The sequence below is a fragment of the Cervus canadensis genome, chromosome 20 (assembly GCF_019320065.1).
Source record: "Cervus canadensis isolate Bull #8, Minnesota chromosome 20, ASM1932006v1, whole genome shotgun sequence".
Lineage (NCBI taxonomy): Eukaryota > Metazoa > Chordata > Mammalia > Artiodactyla > Cervidae > Cervus > Cervus canadensis.
The window spans coordinates 40,218,258-40,231,186 of record NC_057405.1 but is presented as its reverse complement, the minus strand read 5'-3'; the positions used below and the strand labels follow the sequence as shown (position 1 = coordinate 40,231,186).

General features: G+C 39.6%; 1 protein-coding gene and 1 long non-coding RNA gene across 13 annotated transcripts in view; one reads left to right on the top strand and one right to left on the bottom strand.

Annotated features, from left to right (window-relative positions):
* LOC122422597 overlaps positions 1 to 3,975 on the top strand; it is a 50,713-nt gene extending 46,738 nt beyond the window's left edge. For 5 of the 12 annotated variants that reach the window (XR_006263904.1, XR_006263895.1, XR_006263893.1 and 2 more), the window contains 3 exons: positions 332 to 457; positions 1,863 to 1,997; positions 2,097 to 3,975. This is a non-coding gene — a long non-coding RNA (uncharacterized LOC122422597). The remainder of the gene's footprint in view (positions 1 to 331; positions 458 to 1,862; positions 1,998 to 2,096) is intronic. The other 7 variants (XR_006263897.1, XR_006263901.1, XR_006263900.1 and 4 more) reach the window with 7 other exon arrangements.
* Positions 1 to 12,929, bottom strand: part of LOC122422595 (triadin-like) — a 196,773-nt gene that overhangs the window by 48,922 nt on the left and 134,922 nt on the right. The gene's annotated exons all lie outside the window — the stretch shown is intronic.

The window sequence follows — 12,929 nt, the reverse complement described above, 5'->3', positions numbered from 1 at the left end:
GGGGGTGATTGCTGTATGTATGTATATGTGTATGTATCTGTGTAGCTGAGGGTGATTCCTGTATTTATATGTATGTATATGTGTAGCTGGGGGTGATTCCTGTATTTATATGTATGTATATGTGTATGTATCTGTGTAGTTGGGGGTGATTCCTGTATTTATATGTATGTATATGTGTATGTATCTGTGTAGCTCGGGGTGATTCCTGTATGTAGGGGTGTGTGTGTGTGTGTTTGTGTTTATGTATAGCTGGGGGCGATTCCTGTATAAGTATGAAATTAAATTTGATTTTTCCCTGTTAATCTGTCTCATGTCAATGTAATTTTTACAGCCTAGGAGAGTAGAGGAAAGTTTTTGTCCGCCCAAACAGCTGTCTTAGTGAGATAAACTTTCCTGGCTGGACTCTGCTCCCTCCAAGGCTGCTGCAGCTGAGAGATCCTAGGACATCAGACAAGTGGTAAGTGTTTTTTGGTCTTTTTTTCCTTAATAAAAAATTTAATTAGCAGGAGAAATTATTTGTAGAGCCAGTTCATTAGACTTAGTGACTGGAAAATCTGGCAGAGTACTCTTGGTTCCATTGATCCATATTTTTCCCAGAGATGGTCGCTGGTTTTTTGTTGTTGTTGTTATCTGTCTCTTTTGTCCTATTCTGTCCTGAGCGCTTGTTTGACTTTATGACCTGTGAGAATAGTCTCTTTGGTATTTGCCATCTAGAAGGTTGATGTAACTATCTGCACTTGCTCAGTCAGTCAAACAGACTGGGATTTAGAGCAGCTGTAGCCAGTTGGTCCTAAGTGCAGATATCAACCGTGGCTTTGACTAGCATCTCTTTGTCCAGGCATGCCCATTGTCAGGGGAGTTTATCATAAGGATCCCAGTCTATAAGAAGCCTTTTTCATAACACCTTGTGAAAAGCTTTTTCATAGCACCTTTGTAGCTCAGTGCAGGCACTACATCATCCTTACTGCTTGTGCAACAAAGTTCTCTACTTTCTTAGACTACTTTGGGGAGCGAACTTTTTTGGGTCTTTCGAGGGCTGCATCTCTTTTTATTCTCCTTTGGGGACACCTCTTGCACCTATGATTAAGCCACAGAAAGTCTAATTGGTTTGAGTCACTATTAAGATCCTATTTTCTGAATTGGAAAAACTTCTAAATTGTTAAATTTTTAGAGAGCTGTCAAACATGTTTTATTAGTACCTGTGGAAAGACCAAATTAAAAAGTGGATACAAAGCAATATAATGGCTAGCTTTAAGAACTCCCCTAATTATAAAAAAAAGTTTCAAGAAGCAGTCTCAGATTTCCCTTATGGGTCTCATCGATGCTAATAAAAACATTAGGTTAATTAACAAGATAATGAAAAGAGGCTTTCGGGGGAAAGTCAAGGGACTCTTCCCAACAAGGTGAAATTTTTTAAAGGGTTATTAAGAAGTAAGGTATATAAAGCAAGTATTGAAAGAGATGGAACAAAGAGAACTCAGAAAGAAAGAGTCTCCAGACTCATCCCTGCAGGGTGGAATCTTTAGATGGGATTTATTATTAAAAAGGGATTGAGGCAGGAGAGATAGGACTGGACCCAAGGACAGCTCCTCATTTTGGAGAAGGCAGTTTCTAGATAAGAATAGAGAAAAGGGGCCACCATGTACCAAAAGGCAAGAAGTCATACATATTAACAGTAATCAACTGGGGTCCTTGGGCCGACAAAGAAAAGCAGGAACCTCCAGAATGGCAGGAAACCACATTTGGGGGTGATAAGTGACCCGGAGGCAGACAAAGAAAGGTGGGAAAAGGCAGGAGTCTACTAGCATCCTCCTAGTAACCTTTTGCTCATTACGCTCTCATTACAAAATTTATCCTTACAGATAAGTTCCCATCATGCGCTGATGCCAAGACACTCCTGATCAAGACTAAATAAAGATAAAAATCCCTCCTTCCCTCAGGAAGGTGGAGCTAGAACGAAAATCTGGGAATAAGACCACAAAAATCCTCCCTCCCTGGTGAATATTCCGCCCCTTCATTTCTACCCTCCACATAACCAGCTAGGCAAAGCTCAGGGCAGCTACTCACCTAATAACTGTCTGCTTTTCCTTTGACAGCATTCTATCAAAAAAAATCCTCACTTTGCTTTTTTGACTTCCCTGTCATCTCTGAATTCTTTCTGTAATGAGAGAAAGCCTACCTTCTGGAAACATCTTTGGTGAGAACTGGCGGAGAATTTGGTTAAGCTTCCGCCTCCCTTGAGCTCCAGAGGAGCTGCCTGATTTCCGCCATCTTTCTCTCCGCTTTCTTTCTGTCGGTGGCCTTTTCAGACCTACTGCAGCAAGGAGTGGTACTGCGCTGAGCCGCAGAAGCCACAGGACCCTCACCGCGAGAAATCTCCCGCAAGAGGATGTGTCAGTCGTGAATAGAGAGAGGTCTGTCCGCCGACCTCAAGGCAATTTCCACGGCTTTTCTGGCACACAGGTAAAACACAAAGCCAGAAAACCGCCCCCTCCCCGCGGCTGCCCTTACAGGGGGTATTATTGGCCCACCCGTGCCTGACTATCTTCTCTGCCTCCTTGCCTCACTCCATTCTTGCCTCTGCGCCTTACTCAGCTGGGAATGGCGAAAAAGAAACCTGCCCCGCATTTTGCAGCCTCACCGCTAGGTCTTGCACTTTTTCCTGTGCCTGGCACGTGTGGAAGTTTCCAGCCTGTCTCACTGGCATCTGGCGCCGGGAACCCACAGGAGCCTTGCCCTCTGGGTTTGCCTTATCCATCATTTAACTGTCCTTCTGTTCAATTGTGTGGAAATCTAAAGCGAGGCCTTACCTACCCTGTAAGAGAATCCGCAGAGAGGCCCTGCCGCCATCCCTTCAGGAGCTGCCTCGGGCCACAAGCGGCCTAGGTCTCCGGACGGTGCACTGCGCAGTGGGGCCCATCGTGAGGGGGCTGCGGCTAGGCAGTCATCATTTGCGGCCATAACGTGCCTCGTGGTGGTCTGCCCGTCCCCCTAGCCTCCCTGCCACCCACCACGGGCCGCCCCCCACTCCGTCCCGCCCTTTGGGGTAAGGTGGCCTGGGCAGGGATGGGTAGCGGAGATGGGAGATGGCCGTGTCCAGGGGACAAGCCCCAGTGCTAACCCATGCCCCCACTGCGCTTACCTCCTCAGGGTCGATGGTCTGGGAGGGTCCTCACAGGGCCCTCGGGACCTCTGTCACTGTAAGTACAGATATAGTGCCTTCTGCTGCCCTACCCCATCCTGGGCCACCTCGCATAGCTTGCTGGAAAGAGCTTGGGTGGGGGGTAGGGGGCGGAATTGAGGCCCAGTGGCACTGCCCACAAAAAGGAACGGAGAAGAGAAAGCTTTACACCACCTCCCTTAATGGCCAGTGTCTATTTTCAGAAACTTGTGGCTCAGGCGCTAAAGAATCCACCTGTCACTTCAGGAGACGCAGGAGGCGCAGGCCCTGGGTCAGGAAGATCCTTGGAGAAGGAAATAGCAACCCACTGCCGTATTCTTGCCTGAGAAATCCCATGGAGAGAGGAGCCTGGAGGGTTACAGTCCATGGGGTCTCAAAGAGTCAGATAGGACTGAGCAACTAAGACTTTCAACACCCTTTTATTTAAAAGATGGTTCCCTAACTAAATACGTCCTAGAACGACGAGGATGCCATTCCAGGGGAACATACCCTGGAACAGAAGGATTAATCATTGAACTTAGAATCTGTAGAGGAGCCTTCAGGAAAGTTTGCTCATCCTGGGTACCACAGATTCCAGGAAGGACATGGGCCCCAGGATGCTGGGGCCAGTGGGACTGCCATGGTGGGAGGAGAGGGTAGCTAACCCCCATATTGGCTAGGGTCGATTCACTAGATGGACAGGGAAGCCTGGAACCAGTCCTTGGAAGGAAAGCTATGACAAACCTATACTGTATTAAAAAGCAGAGATGTCACTTTGCAGACAAAGGTCTGTATAGTCAAAGCCATTGTTTTTCCAGTAGTCATGTATGTGTGTGAGAATTGGATTATAAAGAAGGGTGAGAACCAAAGAATTGATGCTTTTAAATTGTAGTGCTGGAGAAGACTCTTGAGAGTCCCTTGGACAGCAAGGTGATCAAACCAGTTAATCCTAAAGGAAATCAACACTTAATATTCATTGGAAGGACTGATGCTGAAGCTGAAGCTCCAATACTTTGGCCACATGATGCAGTCAACTCATTGGAAAAGACCCTGATGCTGGGCAAGACTGAAGGCAAAAGGAGAATGGGTGGCAGAAGATGAGATGGTTAGATAGCATCATCAACTCAATGGACATGAATTTAAGCAAACTCTGAGAAATAGCAGAGGACAGATGAGTCTGGCGTGCTGTTGTCCATGGGATCACAAAGAGTTGGATGTGGCTTAGTGACTGAACAACAATAAAATGTTTAATATAACTAATAACTATACCCAGATATAGTCCCATTTCTCCCTATTAATAGCTGCTGTATTGAAACCTGAGGTGCTTCAGAAACCCCATGGCTTCAGAAAATTCCAATTTCAAATGATGATGTAGGAATTTCAACCTATCCTACCTAAAGGTGAGAACTGTTCACATACACTGCACAAGGTTGCTGCCTCCTTCTGTTCCCCACTTTCCATCTCCAACGCCCCTATCTCTGACAGATACCAAGGGGATCTGCACCCAAAGGTAGAGACAGTGCCCACACTCAGCTTGAAGCAGTTACAGAAGATGGACTATTGACCCTTTGCTCCTCAAAAGATTTCAAGGGTCCAGACTCCTTGAAGGGGGAATGTTAGAGCAGGCAGAAAGCTAGGTACGAACAGAGAATGGGGTACATGGGCCAAAGGGCAGGAAACCATACATCTCATGAACAGTACAGCTGCTCAACTTACACTGTCTGTTCTCTCTTTAAGAGTATAGTATCCCTTAGATAAATCCTTGCTTTGCTTTCTTGACCTCCCTGTCTCATCTCTGAATTCTTTCTGCAATGAAACTAGAACCAACCTTCCAGCAACACTCATGTAGGCAAAAAGGCAAAGCCACTGGGGAATGGCATCAGCAACAAGAACATAAAGCAGACTCTGATTAAGCTTTGTGATGTCTGAATAGGGAACCAGCAGAGCGTGTCTGAGCGTGCTCAATAAACATGTCCAGGCTTCATATGACCACCATACAACATTCCAGGTATAGTATTCAACTGGTAAGGGGAAACTGAAGGGAAAATAGCTCTCAGCATGCGTGTGTGGTGGCTTCAGGAGTCCAGTGCACAAGAACCAAAGCTGATGTAAGTAAATGAGATAATCACCTGGCCTCCACTTTCTCATCAATGAATGTGTGCTGTGCTTAGTCGCTCAGTCCTGTCCGACGCTTTGTGACCCCACGGACTGTGGCCCACCAGGCTCCTCTATCCATGGGGATTCTCCAGACAAGAATACTGGAGTGGGTTGCCATGCCCTCCTCCAGGGGAACTTCCCAACCTGGGGATTGAACCTAGGTTTCCCACACTGCAGGCGGATTCCTTACCATCTGTGCCACTAGGGAAGCCCCATCAATGAATATTCTGCACCTAATAGAAAAAAACTCATGACTATTCAAAGGTTAAGATGAAATAAAAAGGGTAATCAGAAGACCTGAGGGGCACTCCTCACTTGCAAGCACACCCACATCCTTTTCTGAGCACATATTTTAGCTTCTTAATAAACAGTTTTCTTGTTTCTCTTTATGCCTCTCTCTCTCTCTGTGTGTTTTCCTTTGCATTCCTTGTCCAAAATTATTTTTGGACAGGTAGAACAATATCCCGAACCTTTAATAAAGCCACCCAGCATCAGGATGAATTAAACAGACATTGATATGGTTACCATAAAGGTTTTCATATAGCTACCAAAGGCTGGGTGGGCCTGAATGTCCCCCCTTTCATCCAGCAACTGGATTTAAAGAAATCCAGACAAGTTCATCTGTTTATCCCAGTTTGGAGAAATTTGAAAAGCTGAAAGGCAGAGATTACTGTGAGAAATCTGATTAACAATCACTAGGGGCAACCAGCCAGTTAATCAAATTAAAGATTGACAAAGGAACCAGGATTCTTTGGCTTAACCCCTCACTGGGGGCCCAAAGCCTTCTGCAGAAAAATGACTCAAATGGTCTGGGGATAGAAAATAGAAGTTTCCAGGAAACCCTTGATATGGGAACCCCATGAACTGGTACCAATATCCACTGGTAGAGCCTATGACTCAGGCTATAATTAGATTGAAAGAATACAGAAATGTAAGAGTTGATAAGATTATAAAAATGAGAATGTTTAAACAAGCTTTATGTAAAGAAGTAATGGCAACTTACCTGAATGTTTTATGGGAATAGATATTATGTCTGGCTGGGAAAACTTCCCCTACTCAATACTGTAAAACTAAAATTTATTCATGAAATCCTAATGGAGGCTATAATTAGTAACGTAAGAGTTAATGGAATTAAGATAAAAGTTTATAAGAGAACCAATAAATCTGAACAGGCTTTATATACCATTATTGTATCTCTTTCTCCTGACTGTATTATGGGGATGGACACTGTATCTCACTGGGAGATGTTTCCTTTAACTAGTTTTGTAAAACAGAAAGCACATGAATCTGCCCTTCAAGCACTATTAATTGGACATGCCAACAAAACTGCCTGAGCAGAACATATAAATATTTTTATTTAAGACATACGTAGAAGTCTCCCTGACATAAAGAAGCAAATTGAGGATGATGTAGTTCGATGGTTGATCAGCCTTTGATCTTACAAATCTTTGCAAAATTGGAAATTCACTTCTAGAGGAAGTTCACATTCCACCCATTTCTTTTCATAGATCTCCTAACCTCCCTTGCAAAAGTCTTGTAATCTCTGTAGGAACTTGTATCTAGACCATCTCCAAATCTTAATACTCAACTGTTTAAAAAATAGAATGGGCTTTTAAAATATGAATTGCTATATAAGCACCCTTGCCCAAAATTATTGTTCAAAAAAAATTTTTAATGAAAATCATAAGGTCTCTTTTTTATGTCTATCTATATGTATGTACATTACAGACATGGTATTTTTCTACTTCTGAGTGGTATTACTAAAATTAATTATAAAAGAGTTCAATTTAACTGGCTTAAAAACAAACATAGCAAAAATCAGCACAACATTGTAAAGCAATTACTTTATAATTAAAAATAAAAATTAAAATGAACAAGCACTATACAAATTAAGTATGTTTTCAAAGATACAGTAGAAACTAACTCAAATGTTTTTCAGGTTCACAGGAGCTACTATAATTTTTGGTAAATAAAAGTTTAAGTTTGTAATTTAATTAATACAGGCATGTCTTTAGAGTTACCAGCATTAAGTACCATATTATACATTTGTTATACTATTATACTAAATTTGTCAGAAAAACAAGAACAAAAACAGGTAAGATGATGATTGATCTATATGATCACTGTTCTTACTGTACTTATATACATAATTGGCCCAAATTTATTGAAATGACTTATTTTGCAAAGAGATTAGTCTTAATTTGGCTATATTTGATAGATATGAGAATGATTTTACAGAGAAAAATTATGTTTCAGTAATATATTTTTGTGGGTATTAGATTCTACTACTGTCCATTGTCTTTTGACTATAACTATAAACTTGACTCCTCCTGAATTCTTCCAGTTTTCACCAAATATTTGGCAACAATCTTCCAAACTAAGTTTTCCAACTTTTCTTCCACTCTTTTGACTTGAAATCATTGAGAACAAAAACTGCCCATTTTCCAAAGACATGCACACTAAAGTTGGACAACTTGATATAAACTTCAGAGAAATCACCATAACAGCTCATATACAGATAATCCTCATGCCTATTGCTAGGGCCAATCAGAAAGATCACTAGCTACGTTCAAACTGCAAACCTGAAAAATCCATCAGGTTGTCACTGCCTGTCCCTGCTCCCTCTTAAAATGCTTCAAGTTGGACATCTAGAAACTTTCTCAACTGGAGTTGGAGTTCAGAAACTGGGTCTGCAGTCTACTCCAATTACTAACCATTATTTTTCTTTTGTTTCCATATAAATGTCTCATTAAATATCTGACTGCTTGCACCATAGGCCTAACTTTGGGAGCCCACCTGTGCCTCATGGAAACGGATACAACTTTAACCGAGATGACCTCTTTTCAATACTAAGAGACTGGTTCAGAGAGATACAGCAATCTAGCAACTCAAATTCTGAACTGGGAAACTTCCTGGGGAAGTTCCAAAGAAGGGAACCCTGGGGATTCAGAACAGACCTCCTCAAGATGTGCCACTTTGGCTTGTGGATTATTTTGAGCAAGGACAACAGAGATCCTACAACCTCAAGAGAAATTACTTCCCCTCCCGTAACTATCTACAAGGAATTAAACTGGGGGGTTTTCACAGGAAAAAAAAAAGTTATTACCAGAATTTTATCTAGGTGGCCCCGTCTGTATGTCAGGGCAAACATCGAACTGCCCAATATCTACTCTTTTTTATATTGTCTTGTGAATTACTCTCCTGTCCTTCAGAGCGTTGGGTGCCTATTTCATGTCTTAGTTCAGGATAGCAATATATACTTCATTGTACTTTTCTGTCTCTGACCCTCTAGTGTATGTAGGCTTCCTATGTCTATGAAATTAAATTTGATTTTCTCCTTTTGAGCTCTCTCATGTCAATTCAATTGTTATAGCAGCTAGAAGAGCCTAGGAAGGTAAAGGAAAGTTTCCTTCCTCCCCAACAACAAAATTCTCCTTAACTCATGAAGAGATGGTTTAACTGGTCCTTCTGATCTTAACACATTGTTGAATTTTCAGAAAGACACAAATGGCATTGTGATTACAAAACTGTTAACATCTGTCACTGACTGGATACCCCACAGTTATCTGCTTCTTGTGATTTTTTTAGAAATTGTATTTTATAATCAATTAGTAGCTCCTACGAATAGTTTAAATGGAATAAAGAACACATTTTCTTCAGATGATGGTATTAAAAACTCACACTCATCAACAGTGTAGATTCATTTTGTGTGTAAGTAAATAGCTAACTGATATCTTCAAGATTCAGTCTCTTAAAAAAGCAGAGTAGAGTAGAGTAAAAGTTTCTTAAACTATCACAGCTGAATAAAATGGGCAACAGTCTGCTACTTAAAGATTGAGTTAATGGTGTATAGAGACAGAGACTTGTCAATGTTGATACCTTCCCTTTAGATGGAATGCTTGTCCAGACAGGCTGGGGTGAAATAAATGTATTACAGAAAAAAGTACTTTGTTGTGCATCTATTAGATGTTCTATCAACAACTTTGTAAGTTTGTTACATAATCCCAATTTTAAATGTATGAGCCCTGAAGATCAAATGAAGTTCAACGATTTGCTGAAGGTCCAGTGCTAAAAAGGAATGGAGTCAAGAATGATATCTCTACTTGTGTCCAAAAGCTCTCTCTTTTCACTATATTAAACTACCTTCCTCAATGTTTCCATCTAATTTTATTATGATACTATCACATATGTTAACACTACTCATTTTTACAAAATGAGTAATTGTATTTTTCAGTATTTTTCTCCTTATTCCAGTTTCTAATCCAATAAGAAAGTTAAAAAAGGATAAGAAAATTAAAAAGGAAGTGGAAATGTATTTGAATAAGGTACTAAAATTAACTAAGCAAGGACCTAGATGTTTCATATATTTATATTTTAGATATAACATGCCTGTTTGTCCTTATATGCATGAATTGTAATTGTACATTTTAGAAAGATTTCTATAAAAATAGTGAAGAAAACAAAATGCAGTTTGCTTTAAACAATCAGCCTCAATTAGTCTAATGTAAATTTGTTCCTTCCTTAACAATGCCATTTTCCTAGAAATGTTTCCCCAAACATGAACATAGTACTGTCAGTTTTTAAATCTGAAAAGACAGAGTATAAGCAATTAAGTTACTAATTATTAATTAAGATGTTAGTAAAGAATCCCTTGGGGCTTCCCAGGTGGCTCAGTGGTAAAGAATCCGCCTGCCAATGCAGGAGCTGGGGGTTCAATTCCTGGTTTGGGAAGATCCCCTGGAGAAGAGAATAGCTACCTACTCCAGTATTCTTGCCTGGAGAATCCCATGCATAGAGGAGCCTGGTGGCCTATAGTCCATGGAGTAGCAAAGATTCTGACAGGACTGAGCGACTAATACTTTAACACCATTGTAGGATTTACTATGGGGCTTCCCTGGTGGCTCAGTGATGAAGAATCCATCTGCAGTGTAGAAGATGTGGGCTCGATCCGTGGGTCAGGAATATCCCTTGGATAAAGAAATGGCAACACACTCCAGCATTCTTAAGGTGGAAAATATGGACAGAGGAGCCTGGCAGGCTATAGTCTACAAGGTCTCAAAAGAGTCAGACACAATGTAGCGACTAACCAACAACAACAAAGAATTCCTTTGTATACTCTGGGCAACATTTAAAGACAGGAGAGATGATAGATACATTCCTTTAGGTAAAAAGACTTCCCCATTTGCTGACTGTTAACTCCAAGACTGACTGTCTCCATCAATAGTAGTTCTCTGGAGTGGTTAACCAAGGTCATTTGCAAGTGAGAAAATGAAAAAGGTTTGAAAATAAGATTCAATATTTGAAATATGATGGATTTTAATATGTATTCTGTTCACTTCTTAAAAAAAAAGAATGCTTTCATTGTCACAGGTCTTTTATTCTAAGTTTACCGAGACTAAGATGATTCAACCCCTCACTTGAAGATATTATTGAAGATATTAGCATTTTTTGTACATAAAGATATTAGCACTTTTTTTTTGCTTTAAACTGACTTCATTTGCAATAGGCCATGCAGTCATAGCAAGTAAAATTAAAGGCCCTAATGCCAGTTATTACTTCTGGTTTTTATTGGTTTACTCTAAATCTACACATGCATTATGCAGTTTTTTTAAAAAAATTAAAATAACAGTTTAGTACATATAAAACAAACAATCTTGAAAGCAAAGACTGTTAAAACAGACAAATACAAGGATTATTTGGAATACCTGGTTTTAAGTCCCCATGGACAAATATGTCAATCATATATCGACAGAATGCATACTGATCTGACAAAAGTAGAAAGAAAAAAAAAACAATGAAAAATGTCATCAATACCTTTCTTTTTTTCTAGAGAGAAATGCCTTAACAAAACAAAGTAGTATAATTCTATTTTAGTTACTACAATATTTTATGTGAAGGAATAATTTGCACACATATGAACACAAAGAAATAATAATAAACATGTTTTCATTTATTCCATACAAAAAAAATACCCTTAAAAATTGAAACAGACTAGTTCATAGTGATATTATAGTGGTTGTTTTTAAAAATCAAAACCTCTTTCATCAAATTTATTATGTCATCATATTTAAGCAATTTTTCTCATTGTTTGCATATATACTCCCAAATAAACAGAAGTTTCACAAGAAACTTGGAATGTTTTATCAAATACTCACTCCCAACCCTTCACCTGATTGTCTAAATGAAGCTGCAGAATGTTTCTTGAAAAGGAAGCATGAGGGTTAACCCCTTTGCAACCTGTCAGGTCTTCTACATAGAGATTCTCTTCAATTAGAGAGTAAATTCAGGAAAACAAACTTAACAGCACCAAATGCACCATTCTTAACGTAACTGATTGGGTAAGTTAGAGGATCATCTTATAATCTTGATCAGTTTATGGTCCCTGGGAAAAGTCAAGAAAAGCACAGATTTGAGCTTTTAGGGCAGACTTTGTCAAAAAGAATTTCAGAAGTTCTTTTTTGTTTCCTTCTAAATTAAAGACATTCCACCCAACTTTAAATTTTCACGTAACTTTAGGTTATGCTGTAGTCATTCCAATCCAAATTTCAGTTGATAAATCACTGCCTAAGCCTTACTGTATCTTCTTTAAAGCTTGCAGATTATTAAATGAATCTTGTTCAAAATAATTTACATTTTAATGTCTTTAAATAGGCATCTTACTAAGTCAATAAATCCAAAGGCAGCTTTAGTATCAAGAGAGTTTATTAAATTTATACAACATGACATACCCTTAGGTGCTTTAAATTATGTATTGATATATCAGACCTATGAAATAATGAAACACTACTATATAAATACCCCGCAAAAGGATTTTTGTAAAACTCATTGTTTTTAGAGTTTTACAGTATTTTTAGAGTAATCCATTTTATTATGAGACTCTGCTAGGTATTTGAAAAAAATAAATGCACCTACTGCAGAAGATGCAACAGTATATTCTTTCCATTAGTACCTAAATTAGTAGGCCAAAACTCATAAAGTTTCCAAAATTTGCATGGATTTTGACTGTTGAAATCCATCAACAATCACCAGTGAGGTGGGTAGTAGGAGGGAGCTAGCTCTCAGATCAGTCCAAGAATCTATTTGTTTATGGATGTACTAACAGTAATAACAGGGGATTCTCATCCCAGGACCAGGTAATCCTATGATACAGCAGAGAAGATTAAGGTAGAGGGTATTTTCCCTTTTCTGGATATAACCCTTTTCCTTAGTGAAATTGTAGAGTGAGCCATTTGACTCTAAGATGAAAAGTACATTTCCCTTAAATTGCAAGCTTGAGTTTGGGAAGTGAGGATTTCCTAAAATTGGCAGGCTTTCCTCTTTCAGTCGCTAATGACTGATCATTTTAGATGTGTTCTTTCTACATCTCAAGAAGTGGTTCTCAAAGGGCAATTTAAGTACAAAAAGATGAGGACTTTGTTAAAATGCAGATTTCTTGGCACAGTCAGGCCAAGGAAAAAAACCCCAAAAAACAAAAACCCTACAGTTCGATGGGGTCTGGACCCTAGGGATATGCATTCCAATATCCCACAGGAATCAGATTAGACCACCACTTTTGGAATAACAAATCTAAAATCACTCAAAATTTCTTTTTTGACAATCATTTCTAGTGTCT